This window comes from Ranitomeya imitator, chromosome 2 (assembly GCF_032444005.1).
Source record: "Ranitomeya imitator isolate aRanImi1 chromosome 2, aRanImi1.pri, whole genome shotgun sequence".
Classification (NCBI taxonomy): Eukaryota; Metazoa; Chordata; class Amphibia; order Anura; family Dendrobatidae; genus Ranitomeya; species Ranitomeya imitator.
The window spans coordinates 410,805,157-410,830,823 of NC_091283.1; positions in this window are offsets into that span (position 1 = coordinate 410,805,157).

The window sequence follows — 25,667 nt, forward strand, 5'->3', positions numbered from 1 at the left end:
TAACGTTTTGAAATGCAGACTTTGATGGAATGCTCTGTGGGCGTCACGTTGCGTTTGCAGAGCCCCTGATGTGCCTAAACAGTAGAAACCCCCCACAAGTGACCCCATTTTGGAAACTAGACCCCGAAAGGAACTTATCTAGATGTGTCGTGAGCACTTTGAACCCCCAAGTGCTTCATAGAAGTTTATAATGCAGAGCCATGAAAATAATAAATACGTTTTCTTTCCTCAAAAATAATTATTTAGCCCAGAATTTTTTATTTTCCCAAGGGTTACAGGAGAAATTGGACCCCAAAAGTTGTTGTCCAGTTTCTCCTGAGTACGCTGATACCCCATGTGTGGGGGTAAACCACTGTTTGGGCGCACGTCGGGGCTCAGAAGGGAAGTAGTGACTTTTGAAATGCAGACTTTGATGGAATGGTCTGCGGGCGTCACATTGCGTTTGCAGAGCCCCTGGTGTGCCTAAACAGTAGAAACCCCCCACAAGTGACCCCATTTTAGAAACTAGACCCCACAAGGAACTTATCTAGATATGTGGTGAGCACTTTGAACCCCCAAGTGCTTCACAGACGTTTACAACGCAGAGCCGTGAAAATAAAAAATCATTTTTCTTTCCTCAAAAATGATGTTTTAGCAAGCATTTCTTTATTTTCACAAGGGTAACAGGAGAAATTGGACCCCAGTAATTGTTGCGCAGTTTGTCCTGAGTATGCTGGTACCCCATATGTGGGGGTAAACCACTGTTTGGGTGCACGTCGGGGCTCGGAAGTGAGGGAGCACCATTTGACTTTTTGAATACAAGATTGGCTGGAATTAATGGTGGCGCCATGTTGCGTTTGGAGACCCCCTGATGTGCCTAAACAGTGGAAACCCCTCAATTCTAACTCTAATACACCCCTAACCCTTATCCCAACTGTAGCCGTAACCCTAATCACAACCCTAACCCCAACACACCCGTAACCCCAACACACCCCTAACCCTAACCACAACCCTAATTCCAACCCAACCCTAGCCCTAAGGCTATGTGCCAACGTTGCGGATTCGTATGAGATTTTTCAGCACCATTTTTGAAAAATCCGCGGGTAAAAGGCACTGCGTTTTACCTGCGGATTTACCGCGGATTTCCAGTGTTTTTTGTCCGGATTTCACCTGCGGATTCCTATTGAGGAACAGGTGTAAAACGCTGCGGAATCCGCACAAAGAATTGACATGCTGCGGAAAATACAACGCAGCGTTCCCGCGCGGTATTTTCCGCACCATGGGCACAGCGGATTTGGCTTTCCATATGTTTACATGGTACTGTAAACCTGATGGAACTCTGCTGCGGATCCGCAGCGGCCAATCCGCACCGTGTGCACATAGCCTAATTCTAAAGGTATGTGCACACGCTGCGGAAAACGCTGTGGATCCGCAGCAGTTTCCCATGAGTTTACAGTTCAATGCAAACCTATGGGAAACAAAAATCGCTGTACACATGCTGCGGAAAAACTGCACGGAAACGCAGCAGTTTACATTCCGCAGCATGTCATTTCTTTCTGCGGATTCCGCAGCGGTTTTACAACTGCTCAAATAGAAAATTGCTGTTGTAAAACCGCATTGAAATGCGCAGAAAAAACATGGTAAATCCGCCATAAATCCGCAGCGGTTTAGCACTGCGGATTTATCAAATCCGCAGCGGAAAAATCCGCAGAGGAACAGAATACGTGTGCACATACCGAAACCCTAACCCTACCCCTAACCCTACCCCTACCCCTAACCCTACCCCTAACCCTACCCCTACCCCTAACCCTACCCCTAACCCTACTCCTAACCCTACCCCTAACCCTAACCCTACCCCTAACCCTAACCCTACCCCTAACCCTAACCCTAACCCTAACCCTAGTTCTTACCCCAACCTTAGTGGAAAAAATATATATATATTTTTTTTATTGTCCCTACCTATGGGGGTGACAAAGGGGGGGGGTCATTTACTTTTTTTTTTTTTATTTTGATCACTGAGATATAACCTATCTCAGTGATCAAAATTCACTCTGGAACGAATCTGCCGGCCTGCAGATTCGGCGGGCGCACTGCACATGCGCCCGCCATTTTGGAAGATGGCGGCGCCCAGGAAAGAAGACGGACGGTCCCCGGGAGGCCAGGTAAGTATAAGGGGGGGAGATCAGGGCACGGGGGGGGGGGCGTCGGAGCACGGGGGGGGTGGACCGGAACACGGGGGGGTGGATTGGAGCACGGAGTGGGGGATCGCTGTGCGGGCGGGTGGATCGGAGCACGGGGGGGGGGGGGGAATCGCTGTGCGGGGGGGATCGCTGTGCGGGGGGGATCGCTGTGCGGGGGGGGATCGGAGTGCGGGGGGTTTGATTGGAGCACGGGGGGTGTGATTGGAGCACGGGGGGAGCGGGCAGGAGGACGGGGGAGCGGAGCACAGGACCGAGGGGAGCAGACCGCAGATCGGGGGGCTGGGGGGGCGATCGGAGGAGTGGAGTGGGTGCACATTAGTGTGTCCAGCCATGGCCGATGATATTGCAGCATCGGCCATGGCTGGATTGTAATATTTCACCATTTTTTTAGGTGAAATATTACAAATCGCTCTGATTGGCAGTTTCACTTTCAACAGCCAATCAGAGCGATCGTAGCCACGAGGGGGTGAAGCCACCCCCCCCTGGGCTAAACTACCACTCCCCCTGTCCCTGCAGATCGGGTGAAATGGGAGTTAACCCTTTCACCCGATCTGCAGGGACGCGATCTTTCCATGACGCATATGCTGCGTCATGGGTCGGAATGGCACCGACTTTCATGACGCAGCGTATGCGTCAAAGGTCGGGAAGGGGTTAATACTAGTAATGAGCGAATGTAACAGGCAATACCTACATGTGGTGCGGCTGTAGCGCAGCGGTGGGGACTCGAACATATTTTTCAGAGCACGGCGAAGACATTCGGTTAGCGCCTTATCCGAGCACGCTCGCTCATCACTACTTAATACCTTTTTATGACCAAATACTGTTTTGTGAGGGAAATTCTGTGATACAGAATACCAATTTCGAGACAAAATTCCATTTTGTGACACAGTACACCATTTTGTGACAGATGACACAGGATTGTTTTACACAGAACTAAAATCCGTGACATAGCATATCATTCTGTGGAACAAAATACAAATTTATGAGACTGAATAGCATTTTGTAAGACTGAATGCAATTTTTTTAATACAGAATTTCTTGACAATTTTATGACATTTTGTGACACATAGCAATTGTTTTTTACACATAATACGAATCTGTGACAGAAAATATATTTTTGTGCCAAAAGAATACAAATGTATGACTCAGAATACCTTTTTGTGAACAAATATTGTTTTGCGAGGGAATTTCTGTAATGCGAATCCCAATTTCATATGCAAAATTCCATTTTGTGACACATTATACCATTTTGTGACAGAGGATACATGCGTTTTTACGCAGAACACAAATCTGTGACAGAATATAAATCTGTGACTCAGAAAACAATTTTTTTAGAATATAATTTTGTAAGACAGAATGCAATTTTTTTGCACAGAATACAAATTCATGATATTTTTTTTACACAATACAATTACATGACAATTTTGTGACGTTTTGTGACTCAGAATACAATATTTGACACTGAATACAAATCAGTAACAAGGGGTATCATTTTGTGACAAAAAATTAAAAATTTGGTCCTCAAACGTTTCTTTGACAAAATACTGTTTTGTGGAGAAATTCTATGATACCGAATACCAATTTCAGAGACTAAATTTTGTAACACACTATACCTTTTTACAAAACAGAACACAACTTTTTTACACAGAATACAAACCTCTGACATAAAATATTTTTTTGTGACAAAAGAATAAAAAATGTTATGACTCAGGCTGCCGTCACACTATCAGTATTTGGTCAGTATTTTACATCAGTATTTGTAAGCCAAAACCAGGAGTGGGTGATAAATGCAGAAGTGGAGCATATGTTTCTATTATACTTTTCCTCTAATTGTTCCACTCCTGGTCTTGGCTTACAAATACTGAGGTAAAATACTGACCCAATACTGCTAGTGTGACGGCAGCCTAAGGCCTCTTTTCCATTTGCGAGAAACACGTCTGTGTCTCGCATGTGAAAACCAAGCTGTGGCGCCGGCACTCCAGAGCGGAGCGTGCGGCTCCCTGTGTTGCTATGAGGCCGCACGCTCCGCTCCCAAGTGCCGTTGCCAGAGCTTGGTTTTCACATGCGAGACACGGACGTGTTTCTCGCAAATGGAAAAGAGGCCTAATTGTAAAATACTGACCAAATACTGCTAGTGTGACGGCAGCCTCAGAATACTTTTTGTCACCAAATACTGTACTGAGAGGGAATTTCTGTGCTACGAATACCAAATTCAGTGACCAAGTCCTATTTTATGACATGTTACACCATTTTGTCCCAGTGGGAATCTGTATTTTTGTTTGTTGTGACTAGTGTCGCGGCTTCTGATTGGTCGCGTCGCGGTCACATGGGCGGCACGCGACCAATCAGAAGCCGCGACGTCATTCCTCAGGTCCTAAACGCGCTCATTTTAAACAAAGAAGCCTGCCGGTTACCCGCGGTGATGTCCAGGGGCCGCCGGAGAGGTGAATATATCAATATTTTTTATTTTAATTCTTTATTTTACACCTCACTATGGATCCGATACCGATATCCGATACCACAAAAGTATCGGATCTCAGTATCGGAATTCCGATACCGCAAGTATCGGCCGATACCCGATACTTGCGGTATCGGAATGCTCAACACTAGTTATGACACAGAACACAGTTTTGTGACACAGAATGCTAATTTTTGAGGCAAAATAACATTTTATAAGACCGAATGCAATTTTTTATCACAGAACACAATTTCATGACAATTTTCTGACATTTTGTGAGAAAAGAAAAAAAATTGTCTCAGAATACCTTTTTGTGACCAAATACTGTGTTGTGAGGAATTTCTGTGATACAGAATACCTTTTTCAGAGACAAAATTCCATCAGATTGCAAATACTGATGTAAAATACTCATCAAATACTGAATGTGTCAAAGTGGCCTTAGGCCGGCGTCACACTACCGTGTTTTACGGACGTAAGAGGGGTGCTGAAAATACGGATTGCATACGGTACAATGCTTCTCTATGCCCCTGCTCCTATCAGCCGTATTTTACTGATCCGTATTATACGGTCTTCTACGGCCGTAGAAAATCGCAGCATGCTGTGTTTGTCACCGTATTGCGCAAAAAATCCGCCAATGAAAGTCTATGGGGGACAGAAAAATACGGATTACACACGGACCAGCAGTGTGACTTGCGAGAAATACGCAGCGGTGTTAGAGAGAAAAGCCGGCAATTCAGTGCGGTGTACAGTAAAATCACACTGACAGGTTACAATAGAATAGGTAGAATAAATGTGTACACATAGAATAGGTATATATATATATGTCATTGAGACACATATATGTATATATATTAATATTTCATACAGCACTAGATAGCTTTAAAGCCGGTAATTCAATTGCCGGCTTTTGCTATCTCCTTCCTAAACCCGACATGATATGAGACATGGTTTAAATACAGTAAACCATCTCATATCCCTATTTTTTTGCATATTCCACACTACTAATGTTAGTAGTGTGTATGTGCAAAATTTGGGCGCTCTAGCTATTAAATTTAAGGGTTAAATGGCAGAAAAAATTGGCGTGGGCTCCCGCGCAATTTTCTCTGCCAGAGTAGTAAAGCCAGTGACTGAGGGCAGATATTAATAGCCTGGAGAGGGTCCACGGTTATTGGCCCCCTCCTGGCTAAAAACATCTGCCCCCAGCCACTCCAGAAAAGGAGGAAGATGCGCCTATTCTGGCACTTGGCCACTCTCTTCCCATTCCCGTGTAGCGGTGGGATATGGGGTAATGAAGGGTTAATGTCACCTTGCTATTGTAAGGTGACATTAAGCCAGATTAATAATGGCGAAGCGTCAATTCTGACACCTATCCATTATTAATCCAATAGCATGAAATGGTTAAAAAAACACACACACATTATTAAAAATTATTTTAATGAAATGAACACACAGTTTGTTTGAATATTTTATTGTTCTCTCAATCCACCTGAAGACCCTCGCTCTGTAACAAAGGAAAAATAATAAACCAACAATATACATACCTTCCGATGATCTGTAACGTCCCACGATGTAAATCCATCTGAAGGGGTTAAAATATTTTACAGGCAGGAGCTCTGCTATAATGCAGCTGTGCTTGTGCCTGTAAAACCCCGGGGAATGAAGGTAATGTAGGTAAATAACCTGTAGTTACCTTCATTCGCGGTGATGCGCCCTCTGCTGGTTGTCCTCATATGAACTCGAGCCTGGGAGGGAGCCGGGTGAGTATTTTATTAGCAGCGGGCGGGCGCACAGGGGGTGGGAGGGGGTTGGGGACAGGGATCTTTATTTAAAACACGAAAAAAAAAAAAAAGGATTTTTCATATCTTCTTTCCAACGAACGCTGCTGGAGAGAAGATATGAATGGCGGCTTCAGCACCACGTGGGGGAGACAGCGCTCACTGTAGCGCTGTCTCCTGCATGGCAGACAGACTGCACACGGAGGGCGTCCGTGTGCGGTACATGTTTTACACTGACCCATTGACTTTAATGGGTCCGTGTAATCTGTGCGCTCCCACGAACACTGACATGTCTCTGTGTTTTGCACATGGACACAAAGTCCGTGAAAACACGCTGACATGTGCAGAGACACATTGATTTCAATGTGTCTACGTAAGTCAGTGTCTCCGGTACGTGAGGAAACTGTCACCTCACGTACCAGAGCCACTGACGTGTGAAACCGGCCTTATATAGTGTGATTGATTACCTCTAGTGATGAGCGAGGGTACTCCTTGCTTGGGTTTTCCCGAGTACGCTTGGGTGACCTCCGAGTATTTATGACTGCTCGGAGATTTAGTTTTCATTGCAGCAGCTTGAATCCCCACATGTAATCAAGCTGTTTAGTAGCTGTAAATTATTCAGCTGCTGTGATTAAAACTAAGTCTTCGAGCAGACATAAATACTCGGAGGACCCCCGAGTGTGCCTGGGGAAAACCCGAGCAACGAGTACACTCGCTTATTACTAATGACCTCCTATTAAATCCAGCAACCAACCGTTCAAATGCTACTATCAGATATTGACAGCAGCATTTAAAGGGTGAGATGTTAATGCTGTTAGAGTCACAGTTCAACAACACTGCTCAGAATGGATTTCGCTCAATTCCTGAGCTAGATCCATGTACGCACCCCCTGACTGCGATGTATATTTATGCCAAGGTGTGTGTGGACGTTAAAGTTGGTGCCTTTTATAATATCTAACACAGGAACATTTCCGACAAACCTTTCTATTCAATAAACTTTGATGTTTGGAGACTGTGAATCTCTCATCTCGGAAGTTTCAGGGACTTCATTTACTTTTAGGTGTGGGGCAGGTAGTGTTTTGTCTGATCTTAGCATGTCCTCCTGTTAATATGTCATTAGCATCTAGATTATATGTGGCCATTGTTTTCCTTTATGAAGGTAGAATTAATTTTATATTCTATTTGAAAGGCAAATGACATTAGTCACCGGCATGTTATTTGAAATAATTAGGAAGTGTAATTATAATATTTTTTTTCCAAAAGAGCAATCAGATTGCAACAATTCACTCAGCTCTCTAAAACAACTAAGGCCGGCTTCACACTCAGCGTATGAAAATACGGTCCGTATATTACGGCCGTAATACGCTGAAATGTCCCGAAAATAGTGGTCCGTAGCTCCTCCGTAGGCAGGGTGTGTCAGCGTTTTTTGCGCATGGCATCCTCCGTATGTAATCCGTATGGCATCCGTACTGCGTGGTTTTCTCGCAGGCTTGCAAAACCAACATACCGCTATAGAAATGATCCATGTGTCCCAAAAAGAAAAAAATATATATATATACTGTCTATATATATATATATATATGTCATTAGACACATATATGTATATATATTAATATTTTTTCCAGCGCTATACAGCTTGAAAGCCGGTAATTCAATTACCGGCTTTTTCTTTCTCCTTCCTAAAACCCGACATGATTTGAGACATGGTTTACATACAGTAAACCATGTCTTCTCTCCATTTTTTTTGCAGATTCCACACTACTAATGTCAGTAGTGTGTATCTGCAAAATTTGGCCGTTCTAGCTCTTAAAATAAAGGGTTAAATGGCGGAAAAAATTGGCGTGGGCTCCCGCGCAATTTTCTCCGCCAGAGTAGTAAAGCCAGTGACTGAGGGCAGATATTAATAGCCTGGAGAGGGTCCATGGTTATTGGCCGCCCCCCGGCTAAAAATATCTGCCCCCAGCCACCCCAGAAAAGGCACATCTGGAAGATGCGCCTATTCTGGCACTTGGCCACTCTCTTCCCATTCCCGTGTAGCGGTGGGATATGGGGTAATGAAGGGTTAATGCCACCTTGCTATTGTAAGGTGACATTAAGCCTAATTAATAATGGAGAGGCGTCAATTATGACACCTATCCATTATTAATCCAATTGTAGTAAAGGGTTAAATAAAACACAAACACATTATTTAAAATTATTTTAATGAAATAAAAACAATGGTTGTTGGAGTATTTTATTCTACGCCCAATCCAGTCACTGAAGACCCTCGTTCTGTAAGTAAAAAAACATAATAAACCAACAATATACTTACCCTCCGCAGATTTGTAACGTCCAACGATGTAAATCCTTCTGAAGGGGTTAAAACATTTTGCAGCAAGGAGCTTTGCTAATGCAATGCTACTCCTCGCTGCAAAACCCCGGGGAATGAGTCTAAATATAGATCAATGAGCTATATTTAGCTTCATTTGCGGTGAGGCGCCCTCTGCTGGCTGTTCATAGATCGTGTGAACTTAACTAGAAAGCCTGGGAGCTTTCTAGGAAAGTTCCCACGATCTATGAACATCCAGCAGAGGGCGCCTCACCGCAAATGAAGCTAAATATAGATCATTGATCTATATTTAGACTCATTCCCCGGGGTTTTGCAGCGAGGAGTAGCATTGCATTAGCAAAGCTCCTTGCTGCAAAATGTTTTAACCCCTTCAGAAGGATTTACATCGTTGGACGTTACAGATCTGCGGAGGGTAAGTATATTGTTGGTTTATTATGTTTTTTCTTTCACAGAACGAGGGTCTTCAGTGACTGGAATGGGCGTAGAATAAAATACTCCAACAACCATTGTTTTTATTTCATTAAAATAATTTTAAATAATGTGTTTGTGTTTTATTTAACCCTTTACTACAATTGGATTAATAATGGATAGGTGTCATAATTGACGCCTCTCCATTATTAATTAGGCTTAATGTCACCTTACAATAGCAAGGTGGCATTAACCCTTCATTACCCCATATCCCACCGCTACACGGGAATGGGAAGAGAGTGGCCAAGTGCCAGAATAGGCGCATCTTCCAGATGTGCCTTTTCTGGGGTGGCTGGGGCAGATATTTGTAGCCAGGGGGGGCCAATAACCGTGGACCCTCTCCAGGCTATTAATATCTGCCCTCAGTCACTGGCTTTACTACTCTGGCGGAGAAAATTGCGCGGGAGCCCACGCCAATTTTTTCCACCATTTAACCCTTTATTTTAAGAGCTAGAACGGCCAAATTTTGCAGATACACTCTACTGACATTAGTAGTGTGGAATCTGCAAAAAAAATGGAGAGAAGACATGGTTTACTGTATGTAAACCATGTCTCAAATCATGTCGGGTTTTAGGAAGGAGAAAGAAAAAGCCGGTAATTGAATTACCGGCTTTCAAGCTGTATAGCGCTGGAATAAATATTAATATATATACATATATGTGTCTCACTGACATATATATATATATATACCTATTCTATGTGTACACATTTATTCTACCTATTCTACTGTAAGCTGTCAGTGTGATTTTACTGTAGACCGCACTGAATTACCGGCTTTTCTCTCTAACAGCGCTGCGTATTTCTCGCAAGTCACACTGCTTGTCCGTGTGTAATCCGTATTTTTCACGCTTGCATAGACTTTCATTGGCGTATTTCTTGCGCAGTACGGTGACAAACGCAGCATGCTGCGATTTTGTACGGCCGTAGAAAGCCGTATAATACTGATCAGTAAAATACGGCAGATAGGAGCAGGGGCATAGAGAATAATTGTGCCGTATTTTTTGCAAGTTTTACGGACGTAGTTTCTGCGCTCTTACGTCCGTAAAACTCGCAAGTGTGAAGCCGGCCTAACCCATACACAGGAACGCTTTGCTTGGCCAAGTGTTCTCAATGACGGTGGCTTATTTTTGAGGAGAACAAAAGGCTCCGTTGTCGGAAATCCAAAAGGCCGAATACTTATCCCCTGTGAAAACATTTGTCTTTTCTTTCTCGCTTCATTAGAAGGATTGTCTGGTTTTAAAATCTTGTATTATACAGGGCAGATAGTCTCTACAAAGAGCATCTCCTACAATGGAGGACCCATTATATCCATGTGTAACATCAACAGTGTAATACTTTATTTCTCCAGCGGAGGCCCTGCAGAGAAATTGAACATTCTCTGTTGGATCATATTATAACTGATTGCTGATGAGAAAAGTCCTGGGACAAACTATGATCAGGCTCATTTTGGGGAGACTGTTCTAACATTGCGAAAAGTAGACACACCATTTTATACTACCTGCACTTGATGCTTGTGAATGGCGGACATTGTAAGTTACAGAGGCACCCAGGATGTCGGGCATAGAACTACTGGTGCTGAAGTGAATACTGGCTTGATCCTGCTGCCTTGAAGGCTTGAAATAGACTCCTGACATGGGTAGTTTGAGTCCTTTTGTTCATGTCTGGTAATATTTATAAACTGTATTTAAATCATCTAGTAGTTTTCACCAGTTTTCTGACATAAAACTGCTGGTAATGTTGCAAAAAATTTGATATTTTTGCCATTTTTACACCCGTCCTAAACCAAGAATGTACGTGGCCAAGATCGGACAACAAATTTATAATTGACTCCAAAAAAGTGGCGCCAGTCATGATTAATCTGGATCTTTGTCTATGGAGTTGTTAGGGTATGTTTTTTCAGGCGGGCAAAAACCACTTAAATAAATGCATTTTTCTTTGTCCCGAAGTGTTTGTGTAATTGTTTTGTTAACATTTATGTTGGTGTTTTTTTTATAAAAAAATATGTGTAGGAGGTTAGCGTTTTTGGCCAATTTTTGGACATTGTTTACTAAGACCGTGATTACATAATACACTTGTGGTGCATTTTTTGTAGGGATTTTTCAAAAATGCAGTAAAAGTGCAAGGATTTGGATTGTAAACGCTGATAAAACACTATAACAAGCCCTGGTGTTCTCTGGGCGTGTTTTTTTAGCCTTCACATTGATTTGTAAAGTATAGAGCGTCTCCCAGGTGGAAAACACCAGCAGAATGGTCCATTTAATTCCTTTAACCACTTGGCTTTTTTAGTAACCCAAAGTGGTTAAAAAACTGAACATGAGCACAGCAAGACATTTAGTTTAGAAATAAATAAGAATCTTTCACATGCTTTCTAACCGCTTTTTCAGGCATTTTTCAGTACAGAACTCTTCAAAAAACACATGAAAATACATTGTGTGAACATACCCTTAGGCTGAATATAAGATGATATTGGTGCACGGTATGATAGTGTTTAGTTAGAGATTGCGTGGCACTGCTACTTAGACACTATATAAGATATTATTGCTCTACGATGTCATAGGTATCAATTTCTCAGTATGGGGAAGGTGGAGAGCGAATCAGAGCAGCGTTGAAGTGTGCGCTGGAGCTCAAAATCTAAGGCCAGTCTCACACGTCCAGATAATTCCGGTACCGGAAAAATCGGTACCGGAATTGTCCGTGTCCGTGTGTCCGTGTGCTTACGTTGAACATCAGTGTGGCACACGTGCGGCAGCCGTGTGCCGCCCGTGTGCCGACTGAGGACCACACGGACCGTGCAGGAGACAGCGCTAGAGCAGGGGTCCCCAACTCCAGTCCTCAAGGCCCACCAACATGTCATGTTTTCAGGATTTCCTTAGTCTTGCCCAGGTAATAATTGCATCACCTGTGCAATGCAAAGGAAATCCTGAAAACATGACCTGTTGGTGGGCCTTGAGGACTGGAGTTGGGGACCCCTGCGCTAGAGTTAAGCGCTGTCCCCTGCGTGCGGTGCTGAACCCAGTATTCATCCCTTCTCTCCAGCAGCGTTCGCTGGAAAGAAGGAATGAATAATCTTTTTTTTACATTTTTTTTGGTTTTTAAAATAAAGTTGCCGGTAATCTGCCCCCTCCCACCCTCTGTACGCCCCCCCGCTGGCATTAAAACACTTACCCAGCTCCCTCGGTGCTTACATCCTCTCAGCGTCGCAGCTCTTCCTGTATGACCGGTCAAGTGGGGCCGCTTATTACAGTAATGAATATGCGGCTCCACCCCTATGGGAAGTGGAGCCGCATATTCATCACTGTAATGTGCGGCACCACGTGACCGCTCATGCAGGACAAGCAGCGATGCTGAGAGGATGTAAGCGCTGAGGGAGTCGGGTAAGTATTTTAATGCTAGCGGGGGGGGGGCACAGGGGGTGGGATGGGGCAGATTACCGGCAACTTTATTTTAAAGACAAAAATTTTAAAAAAAAAGATTATTTATTCCTTCTTTCCAGCAAACGCTGCTGGAGAGAAGAAATGAATGGGACTTCAGCACCACATGCGGGGGGGGGACAGCGCTTACAGTAGCGCTGTCTCCTGCACGGCACACGGACTGCACTCGGACAACATCCGTGTGCGGTACGTGTTTTACACGGAACCATTGACTTTAATGGATCCGTGTGATCCCACGAACACTGACATGTCTCCATGTTTTCCAAACGGACACACGGTCCGTGAAAACACGCTGACATGTGCAGAGACACATTGATTTTAATGTGTCTACGTGAGTCAGTGTCTCCGGTACATGAGGAAACTGTCACCTCAAGTACCGGAGCCACTGACGCATGAAACCGGCCTAAGACAGCAGCAGCCACCTGTGCTGGCACCAGGCTCGGACCGGCCCGCAGGGGGACAGGGGAATCCCCCGGTGGGCTTGTGTGTAGATCTGGGCCCCCAACTCCACTGTATGGGCAGTACTTGGCATAATTCCCTTAATTCACTCTGTACAGAAAAAAGCAGCATCTCATCGTTCATTAACCAAACTACCCAGTTTCTTATCATGTAGAAATATAGGTACATTTGTGAATGAGGTTAGTGTAATTTGTATGCAGGTGAAAAGTGGGCCCCCCAAAGTCAATGTTGGCACCCCAGTCCAACACTGGCTGGCACCACCCCCTCTGCTAAGTACTGACTGCCTTCTTTGTTGACACAACCAGTGCTTAACCCCTTAACGACCGCCAATACGCCTTTTAACGGCGGCAGTTAAGGGTACTTAAACCACAGCGCCGTTTATTAACGGCGCTGTGGAAAAAGTGAATAGCGCCCCCAGAGTCGAATTTTCTCTGGGGTCTCGGTTGCAGGGGATAGCCGAAACCCCAGAGAACAACCCCCGGGTTGCGATCGCCGGTAATTAACCGTTTACCGGCGATCGCAAAAAAAAATGCGATTTCCCACTTAATTTCTCTGTCCTCTGATGTGATCGCACATCAGAGGACAGAGAAATCAGGTCCCCGATAGCCCCCCGATACTCACCTGTCTCCCCCGGTGCTCCTCGTGGCTCCCGATGGGTGCCGCCATCTTGTTCCGGCCAAAAAATGCGCAGTGCGCCCGCCAGCCGGCACCCGGAAAATCTTTGGGGTCTCAGCTGCCAGGGGTAGCCGAGACCCCAAGGAATATGATCGGGGTCAGTTTTTACCGACCCCTGCTTTGCGATAGCCGGTAATTAACTGTTTACCGGCGGCCGAAAAAAAAAAGAAAAAAAAAAAGCTGTGTGTCATTCTCTGTCCTCTGATGTGATCGCACATCAGAGGACAGAGAAATAGGGGGATTCGGGGACCCTGCTACACTTACTGATGTCCCTGGGTCCTCCTGCGTCCCCTCCTGCCCTCCGACTTCTTCAACCGGTAAGAAAATGGCAGTCGCATGCACAGTGCGCCCGCCATGATCTGTCGGCCAGTAGCTGGAGGAGTTGGGGCTAAATTTAGGATTAGGGTTGGGGCTAAAATGAGGTAAATTTAGGGTTAGGGTTGGGGCTAAATTTAGGGTTAGGGTTGGGGCTAAATTTAACCCCTTTCTGACCTCGGACGGGATAGTATGTCCGAGGTCAGATCCCCTGCTTTGATGCAGGGCTCCGCGGTGAGCCCACATCAAAGCCGGGACATGTCAGCTGTTTTGAACAGCTGACATGTGCCCGTAATAGGCTCGGGCAGAATCGCAATCTGCCCGCACCTATTAACTAGTTAAATGCTGCTGTCAATTGCAGACAGCGGCATTTAACTACCATTTCCGGCCGGGCGGCCGGAAATGACGTCATCGCCGACCCCCGTCACATGATCGGGGGTCGGCGATGCTTCAGAATAGTAACCATAGAGGTCCTTGAGACCTCTATGGTTACTGATCCTCGGCAGCTATGAGCGCCACCTTGTGGTCGGCGCTCACAGCACACCTGCAATTCTGCTACAAAGCAGCGATCTGATGATCGCTACTATGTAGCAGAGCCGATCGTGCTATGCCTGCTTCTAGCCTCCCATGGAGGCTATTGAAGCATGGCAAAAGTAAAAAAAAAAAGTAAAAAAAAATGTGAAAAAAATAAAAAAAATATAACAGTTTAAATCACCCCCCTTTTGCCCCAATCAAAATAAATGAATAAAAAAAAATCAAATCTACACATATTTGGTATCGCTGCGCTCAGAATCGCCCGATCTATCAAGTAAAAAAAAGCATTAACCTAATCACTAAACGGCGTAGCGAAAAAAAAAAGCAAAACGCCAGAATTACGTTTTTTTGGTCGCCGTGACATTGCATTAAAATGCAATAAATGGCGATCAAAAGAACGTATCAGCACCAACATGCTATCATTAAAAACGTCATCTCGGCACGCAAAAAATAAGCCCTCAACCGACCCCAGATCATGAAAAATGGAGACGCTACGGGTATCGGAAAATGGCACAATTTTTTTTTTTTTTTAGCAAAGTTTGGAATTTTTTTTCACCACTTAGGTAAAAAATAACCTAGTGATGTTAGGTGTCTATGAACTCGTAATGACCTGGAGAATCATAATGGCAGGTCAGTTTTAGCATTTAGTAAACCTAGCAAAAAAGCCAAACAAAAAACAAGTGTGGGATTGCACTTTTTTTGCAATTTCACCGCACTTGGAATTTTTTTCCCGTTTTCTTGTACACGACATGCTAAAACCAATGATGTTTTTCAAAAGTACAACTCGTCCCGCAAAAAATAAGCCCTCACATGGCCAAATTGACGGAAAAATAAAAAAGTTATGGCTCTGGGAAGGAGAGGAGTGAAAAACGAACATGGAAAAACGAAAAATCCCAAGGTCATGAAGGGGTTAAGGTACTGTCACATTAAGCGACGCTGCAGCGATCTAGACAACGATGCCAATCGCTGCAGCGTCGCTGTTTGGTCGCTGGAGAGCTGTCACGCTTAGTAACCCGATGTTTACCCTGGTTTCCAATTTGTAAAAGTAAAAAAAAAACCACTACATGCTTACATTCCTGTCACGTCCCCGGCGTCCGCTTCCCTGCACTGTGTAAGCGCTGGCCAGAAAGCAGAGCGGTGACGTCACCGCTGTGCTTTGCTTTACGGCCGGCCGGCGCTGACACTGGGGGACGCAGGGAAGCTGACGCTGAGGAACGTGACAGGAATGTAAGTATGTAGTGTTTTTTTTTTACTTTTACAATGGTAACCAGGGTAAACATCGGGTTACTAAGCGCGGCCCTGCGCTTAGTAACCCGATGTTTACCCTGGTTACCAGTGAAGACATCGCTGAATCGGCGTCACACACGCCGATTCAGCGATGTCAGCGGGTGATCCAGTGACGAAATAAAGTCCTGGACTTTCCCCAGCGACCAACGATCTCCCAGCAGGGGCCTGATCGTTGGTCGCTGTCATGCATAACGATTTCGTTAACAATATCGTTGCTACGTCACAAAAAGTAACGATATTGTTTACGATATCGTTATGTGTGACGGTACCTTTAGGGTTAGGGTTAGGGTTGGGGCTAAATTTAGGGTTAGGGTTAGAGTTGGGGATAAATTTAGGGTTAGGGTTGGGGCTAAATTTAGGGTTAGGTTTAGGGTTGGGGCTAAAGTTAGGGTTAGGGTTGGGGCTAAATTTAGGGTTAGGGTTAGGGTTGGGGCTAAATTAAGGGTTAGGGTTGGGGCTAAATTTAGGGTTAGGGCTAGGGTTGGGCATTTTTCACACTTGCGTCAGTACGGGGCCGTCGCAATGCGTCGGCCCGACGTACTGACGCATGTTGTGAAAATTGTGCACAATGTGGCAGATGCAGTTTTTCAACGCATCCGCTGACAAGTCTATGTCCTGAGGAGGAGGGGGCGGACGCACCGTAAAAAAAAAGTTACATTGAACTTTTTTGTGATGACCGTCCGCCAAAACACAACGGATCCAGTGCACGACGGACGCGACGTGTGGCCTTCTGTCATGATCCGTCGGCAAAACAAGTCTATGGGCAAAAAACGTATCCTGCGGGCACATTTGCAGGATCCGTTTTTTGTCCAAAAAGACAGATGGCGACGGATGCCACACGACGCAAGTGTGAAAGTAGCCTTAGGGCTATGGTTAGGGTTAGCCAGAATTTTTTTGTGGTTCCATCTTTAAATCAGAGCAGATGCAGCCAGTACTTAGCACAGGGAGTAGTCCATCTTGGACTCTGAGGTATGGCACAGCTCTCTCAGCCCTATTACCCAAGGACATCTCTCTTAGCCTTACTATCCAGGTACAGCACTCCTAGCCCTATTACCCCAAAACAGCTTTCTTAGCCCTACTGGACAGGAACAGCTCTTTAGCCCTACTACCCAGGAAAAGCTCTCTTAGTTCTACTACCCAGGGACAACTCTCTTAGCCCTACTACGCAGGGACAGCTGTGATAATCACTACTACCGAGGGACTGCTGTCCTAGACATACTATTCCGGGACAGTGCTCTTAGCCCTACTACCCAGAAACAGCTCTCTTAGCCCTACTACCCAGGGACAGCTGTGTTAATCACTACTACAGAGGGACTGCTATCTTAGACCTACAATTCAGGGACTGCTCTCTTAGCCCTACTACCCAGGAACAGGTCACTTCGCCTTACTACCCTGAAACCGCTCTCTTAGTCCTGCTACCAAGGATCATGCTCATGGGCCTACTATTCAGAAACAGTGTTCTAAGCCCTGTTATCCTGGAACAACTCTCTTAGTCCTACTACCTAGAAATAGTGCTGTTAGTTCTACTACCCAGGGACAGATCTCTTAGCCCTACTACCCAGGAAAAGGTCACATAGCCCGACTACCCAGGGACAGCTGTGTTAATCACTACTACCAAAGGGACTCCCCTCTTAGCCCTACTCCTCAGGCACAGTTCACTTTGCCTTACTACCCAGGGACAGCTGTCTTAATAACTACTACCCAGGGTCAGCTGTTTTAATCACTACTGCCCATGGACAGCTCTCTTGGCTCTACTACTCAGAGACAGTTCTCTTAGCCCCACTGTCCTGGCACAGTGTTCTTAGCCCTACTACCCAGTGACAGCCCTCTTATAGCCCATGGCCAGTCCAAGCATTGCAGCCCTTACAATTTAAATTTGTCCTCTGAAGTCAAGCATAATGCTGATGTGGTCCTCAGTGAAAATGAGTTAGACACCCCTGCTCTACTTAGTCCTCACTTTACGTTGGCACTAGAGATGAACAGATCAGGGAAAATTTGGCTGTTCCCGAGGATTTCTCCCGGAAATTTTATTCACAGAGAAGTAATTTTCCACAAACTTTGCAGCTCAGAAATATGGCAGCCATTTTGCTGAATCTGTGCAGACGCAAATTACAAAAAATCCACATTTTTTCAGAGGCATTCTTTTGTAAAATTTGAGTAGAATTTAATTCCACTCAAATATCACACAACCGCCTCCAAGATTTCTCCCGAATATCCCCCATCCTCTGGAATTCCACGCCTCAACACGTCTGATTATCCACCACCCCCTGATCCTTCAGACGGAACCTGAAAACCCATCTCTTCAGGAAAGCCTACAGCCTGCAATAACCATTCTGTCGCCTCATCAACCACCCGAGCTGCCACCTCACCAACCACCAGAGCTGCCGCCTCACCAACCACTCGAGCCGCTGCCACGTCACCAACCACCCGAGCTGCCGCCTCACCACCACCAGAGCTGCCGCCTCACCACCACCAGTGCTGCAGCACACCGATCTCCTGTCTCTAACCCATTATCCCAAAGAATGTAAGTCTGCAGGGACAGGGTCCTCTCTCCTCTGTACCAGTCTGTTATTCTAAATTTGTTTACTGTTAACGATATCTATAACCCTGTATGTAACCCCTTTTCACATGTACAGCACCATGGAATTAATGGTGCTATATAAATAAATAATAATAAAAACACCAAAGCAAAAATGCCCTCTCGACCAGCAGAGGGCGTACCTCTAGGTCCAAACAGAAAAAACCAAAAGAGATGCGTACTGGATATTATAACACTTAGAATATATGTATAATACAAAATCATATAAAAAAAAGTTCCAAACCAGAGCAGTTAGAGGTAACAAAAAATAAAAAATAATTATTTTATTATCAATTATATAAATATACATACATGGGACAAAAAAAGGTAGATGAAGAAAAAACAGCTACAAAAATCAGTAAATGATGGAAAAAATACTGATAAAGACACAAGAAAGAATCCAAAAGACAATCCTGTTGCATATGCACTCATAGGCAGATGCTCAATGGACTGATGTGGGCACAAACGTCCAAGAAAAAGTATATATCAAGCATCTCAATAAGGATACAAAATGCCCACATCACCAGATTAATCACATGTACACAGGTCTTGCCTATATAGGCAGAAGCCCTGTGACTGTTGCGAAAAGAGCATACACCAGTATAGCAAATATATCCCTCAGATGACTACCAAAATAGTGTACAAATGCTATATAATATAATAGGAATACCTTGTGTCATACTGAGGATCAAAAATTAGGCTGCCCAGGTGCTGCAACAGGAGAGGAGAGCCTCGACGCGCGTTTCGCCGTCGGTGGCTTCGTCAGGAGGCGTGGTAAGTATAGGGGGTACCGGGATATAAGTAGGGACCCTAGGGGGCTAGTCATCCAATCGGCGCACCACTCCGCATGATATGATTGCCCGCAGCCGGCGGACGCCGCCGCGCGCCGAGCGGAATGGGCGGGAGGACAAACGTCATCTCCGCCCATCCCCGCGGCAACGCGAACGGCGTCCATCCGGCGAGGGGCACCACAGCGCATGCGCGGGGTGCGCGCAAAACAAGAGTGCTCGTGTGGCGATGATGCCAAAAGACAGGAGGCCTCCGTGCGCCGAGCGGGTAGGCAGGAGGACAAATGTCATCACCGCCCATCCCCACGGCAACGCGGGCGGCATCCGCCCAGCGGGGGACACTACCTCGCATGCGCGGGATGCACACAGGACAGCAGTGCTCCTACTAAAGATGACATTAATAGAAGATAATACACTGCTAGGAGCATGTCTATCAGTATCGCCCAGCATATAATAGACACTACAGGGCTAAATAAAAAATAGAAAAAATAGAAAAAATATAACCCTAAAGGCCTAAAAGAGAGGGGTTGTAGAAGTATAGTTCAGTATATTAGTTAAATACAAAAAGGCCAAAGAATGATGATATGCATTATGCATGGCATAAATGATAGCACCCATACAAATATGTATGGATGTGACATAAATGCAGCAGAGCATGAATATAATAATCTATAGACACAGTATACAATAACGGCAGTCATAAGGCAACGTACAGTAACACCAGCTGACTATAAATATCAGCAATCATATAACTGAGGCAATAAGCCATAGGTGAAAGTTTTATAAGATAATAATAAGTAAAGTCTGTCAGTAGGCTATATAAGACACAACACTTATAGAAATAGAAAAATAAGATGGCTGGGCAGAAATGATGTAACGAATGCCAATCCTCCAATCGATGTCTTCAAACGTCAATAAGCCTCCATGGGTCATCCGCAGTCAAGAAGAATCAATGAATGACAACTAAATAGACAAAAAGTACAACAAATGAAAAAGTGAAAAGAAAACATACAGAATAAAACAGGACCGTATAAAATAAAACCCCATTGAACCCATTAAAATCAGATGGATTTTACAAGAAGGACTTGAAGCTAATGGCTTCATTGAGCCCGGTGGGCGAAAGCGTATCCAGTGTGACCATCCAGCGTGTTTCTTTCTGAAGCAGTTTTTGTTTAACGTTGCCCCCCCGGATGCCCATATATACGTGATCAATCCCACGAAATTGCAGGCCCTTAGGATTGCTATGATGGACCTCAAAAAAGTGCTTAGGTATGGATTTAAGTAATAGGGGCTCAGAACAGTTGGCCGAGTTCCTAATGTCCCTAATATGCTCTTGAATACGAGTTTTAAAAGCTCTAGTAGTCATGCCGATATAAATATATTTACATGGGCATTGAGCATAATAGACAATTGCCTCTGTATTACAAGTAATGTGATGCACTATCTTGTATGTTTTATTGCCTGCGGAGTTGACGAACTCCTTCGTTCTGGGGACAAATTTACAAATGGAGCACTTTCCACACGGAAAGCTGCCCCATGGAGGGCCCTTCTGGCAACTGCCAAACGGATTACTTTTGGGGGGGATATAATGACTGTCACAAAGGATATCCCCCAATGTGCGAGACCTACGCCAGGTGACGAGAGGGTATGGAGAAAGTAGTCTAGACAGGTCCCTGTCCGCCAGCAGGACCGGCCAGTGTCTCTTAAAGATATTATTAATTTCAGACCAATTGGAATTAAATGATGTAATAAACCGTGGCATTGCATTGGTATTAACGGGAGAATCCCTGGTCGATCCAGCTAGAAGGGAGGGCCTGTCAGAATGTAGGGCCCGTGAGTAACCCCTGCGGATGTCCACATACCTATAGCCCCTGTTTCTGAACCGGCGTATAAGATCATCCGCCCTTCTATGGAAGGTACCATCGTCCGAGCAGATACGCCGCGCTCTCAAGAATTGTCCCACCGGTATCGAGCTTTTTAATTTTGGTGGATGGGACGAAGTAAAATGTAGGAGCGCATTTGTGGCCGTGCTCTTGCGAAAGATGTCAGTGGCAATAGTGCCATCAGAAGACTTAGAAATAGCCAGATCCAGAAAATCTATGGAGTTCTGGCTATACTTCCAGGTTAATTTGATATTAAACATGTTAACGTTAAGATGATTCAAGAATGTGTCAAGCTGCGACGTGGAGCCCTGCCAGATAAACAAAATATCGTCGATATACCGTAGCCACGAGATAACAGAGCTGTGACCGGGTGTGTCAAGGACCACATCCCTTTCCCACAGCCCCAGGAAAAGGTTAGCATATGAGGGCGCACAAGACGCCCCCATTGCAGTACCCTGGAGCTGTAGGAAGGGGCGGTCCTTGAACACAAAAAAATTATGAGTCAGTATAAATTGTAATAACTCCAAAATAAAAGAAATAAGTTCCGGTCCTAAATTGGTCATATTTAAAAAGAACTTAGCAGCCTGCATCCCGTGGCCATGGTCTATCGACGTGTACAGGGACTCCACGTCGCACGTGACAAGCCACATATCCTCCTCGAGGATCAGGCCATCAAGCCTTCTGAGCACATCGGTGGTATCCCTCACAAAGGACGGGAGGGTCTCCACACATTTCTGCAAGTAGAAGTCCACAAATCGACAGGAGGGTTCACAAAGACCCCCCATACCTGAGACGATAGGTCTACCCGGGGGGCATGAGGGGTCTTTGTGAACTTTAGGTAATAAATAGAATGTCGGCACCACAGGGAATTCGGGCAAAAGGGCTGTCCTCATTTTGTCAGTTATAGCCGAGCGTTCAACACCTTCATCCAGGAGAGATTTTAATTCCTGTGAGAAGGCAAAAGATGGTAGCGCATCAAGTTTTTTATAATGTTCGGCTCTATAGAGTTGTCTGAACGCCTCGGCTTCATAAAGTGATATAGGCCAGATCACTACATTGCCACCCTTGTCTGCCCGTTTAATAACTACATCTTTCATATTTTTTAATTCCTTAATAGCTCTCCTCAGTGGAGGAGTGAGGTTATCCTGATCGATATTAGAATTTAGTTTATCAATCTCCTTCCTGACCAGTTTGACAAAAATTTCCACTGAGGGGCAGGCAGACAAGGGTGGGAAGGTACGTGATCGGCGATATAAGTGAGTTGGAATAAAAGAGGACTCAATAGAAGTATTCTCTGCTTCCAGGGATTCCAGGTCGTTAAGGACCTGCAAGTCGGTGGGAGACAGAGAAAAGTCAGATTTTGAGGCAAAGTATTTTTTTAAAATAAGCTTTCTAGCGAAAAGCTCCAAATCCTTAATTAAGGTAAATCTATCAGAACCCTCCACCGGTGAAAAAGAGAGGCCTTTTGAAAGCACCTCCAGTTGTGGTAAACTCAGTGAGTGTTGTGATAGATTGATTACCTTCAAAATTTCCGGGCCCTCTTGTCCCGCATGTTGTACGGATGTTTTTTCTTTTTGATTCCTGGCGTAGGTGGATGTTGTAGATGGAAAGCTGCTCCCACCCCACCATTGCTGGAAGCGATTCCCTTTTCTAAAAAATGATCTCCACATGCTCCTTCTGAGGTGGTGGAGAGACTGGAGACTGATTGTGATCTGAACTGTTTTCTCGGTTGTTTCTGATGCCACCGATATATTCGGTTATGTTTATAATCCTCCAGATCGCGTAGGTATTTTTTAGTTTTGTTGTTTTGTATATCCTGTTCGTACTTCAGGAGTTCTTCCTCCAGGGACTGGTCGAGTTTTTTATACTCGTCACTAGGAATTATGCCCTGGATCTGTTCGCGTATAGTCTCGATTTCTTTTTCAAGGGACTCAAGTGATCTTTTATCCGCTCCCACCAATAACTCTAGCAAAGTTTTTGAACATTTAGTGAGGGTATCCTCCCACCTAGATGTAAAGGAAGTATCCTCCACATCAAGTGTGGGAAATAACTGGACCCGTAGGCCCCTAGGGATAATATCCTTTTGCAAATAGTTTTCTAAGGCTGCTTTGTTCCACCAGATTTTAGTTCTTTTTTTCAATAAGTCCCTAATTTTTAGCTTCAAGTCCTTTACATCAAATGTGTCCTGGTCATTGAGCTGCTTCTCACCAAAAACCGTCCCGAGTTGGGATACCCAGGCTTTGTCCCTCTTCTTGTAGTCCATAAAACCTGTTGGGGGATCTATAGATACATATAGAAATTAACCAAAAACACCAAAGCAAAAATGCCCTCTCGACCAGCAGAGGGCGTACCTCTAGGTCCAAACAGAAAAAACCAAAAGAGATGCGTACTGGATATTATAACACTTAGAATATATGTATAATACAAAATCATATAAAAAAAAGTTCCAAACCAGAGCAGTTAGAGGTAACAAAAAATAATTATTTTATTATCAATTATATAAATATACATACATGGGACAAAAAAAGGTAGATGAAGAAAAAACAGCTACAAAAATCAGTAAATGATGGAAAAAATACTGATAAAGACACAAGAAAGAATCCAAAAGACAATCCTGTTGCATATGCACTCATAGGCAGATGCTCAATGGACTGATGTGGGCACAAACGTCCAAGAAAAAGTATATATCAAGCATCTCAATAAGGATACAAAATGCCCACATCACCAGATAAATCACATGTACACAGGTCTTGCCTATATAGGCAGAAGCCCTGTGACTGTTGCGAAAAGAGCATACACCAGTATAGCAAATATATCCCTCAGATGACTACCAAAATAGTGTACAAATGCTATATAATATAATAGGAATACCTTGTGTCATACTGAGGATCAAAAATTAGGCTGCCCAGGTGCTGCAACAGGAGAGGAGAGCCTCGACGCGCGTTTCGCCGTCGGTGGCTTCGTCAGGAGGCGTGGTAAGTATAGGGGGTACCGGGATATAAGTAGGGACCCTAGGGGGCTAGTCATCCAATCGGCGCACCACTCCGCATGATATGATTGCCCGCAGCCGGCGGACGCCGCCGCGCGCCGAGCGGAATGGGCGGGAGGACAAACGTCATCTCCGCCCATCCCCGCGGCAACGCGAACGGCGTCCATCCGGCGAGGGGCACCACAGCGCATGCGCGGGGTGCGCGCAAAACAAGAGTGCTCGTGTGGCGATGATGCCAAAAGACAGGAGGCCTCCGTGCGCCGAGCGGGTAGGCAGGAGGACAAATGTCATCACCGCCCATCCCCACGGCAACGCGGGCGGCATCCGCCCAGCGGGGGACACTACCTCGCATGCGCGGGATGCACACAGGACAGCAGTGCTCCTACTAAAGATGACATTAATAGAAGATAATACACTGCTAGGAGCATGTCTATCAGTATCGCCCAGCATATAATAGACACTACAGGGCTAAATAAAAAATAGAAAAAATAGAAAAAATATAACCCTAAAGGCCTAAAAGAGAGGGGTTGTAGAAGTATAGTTCAGTATATTAGTTAAATACAAAAAGGCCAAAGAATGATGATATGCATTATGCATGGCATAAATGATAGCACCCATACAAATATGTATGGATGTGACATAAATGCAGCAGAGCATGAATATAATAATCTATAGACACAGTATACAATAACGGCAGTCATAAGGCAACGTACAGTAACACCAGCTGACTATAAATATCAGCAATCATATAACTGAGGCAATAAGCCATAGGTGAAAGTTTTATAAGATAATAATAAGTAAAGTCTGTCAGTAGGCTATATAAGACACAACACTTATAGAAATAGAAAAATAAGATGGCTGGGCAGAAATGATGTAACGAATGCCAATCCTCCAATCGATGTCTTCAAACGTCAATAAGCCTCCATGGGTCATCCGCAGTCAAGAAGAATCAATGAATGACAACTAAATAGACAAAAAGTACAACAAATGAAAAAGTGAAAAGAAAACATACAGAATAAAACAGGACCGTATAAAATAAAACCCCATTGAACCCATTAAAATCAGATGGATTTTACAAGAAGGACTTGAAGCTAATGGCTTCATTGAGCCCGGTGGGCGAAAGCGTATCCAGTGTGACCATCCAGCGTGTTTCTTTCTGAAGCAGTTTTTGTTTAACGTTGCCCCCCCGGATGCCCATATATACGTGATCAATCCCACGAAATTGCAGGCCCTTAGGATTGCTATGATGGACCTCAAAAAAGTGCTTAGGTATGGATTTAAGTAATAGGGGCTCAGAACAGTTGGCCGAGTTCCTAATGTCCCTAATATGCTCTTGAATACGAGTTTTAAAAGCTCTAGTAGTCATGCCGATATAAATATATTTACATGGGCATTGAGCATAATAGACAATTGCCTCTGTATTACAAGTAATGTGATGCACTATCTTGTATGTTTTATTGCCTGCGGAGTTGACGAACTCCTTCGTTCTGGGGACAAATTTACAAATGGAGCACTTTC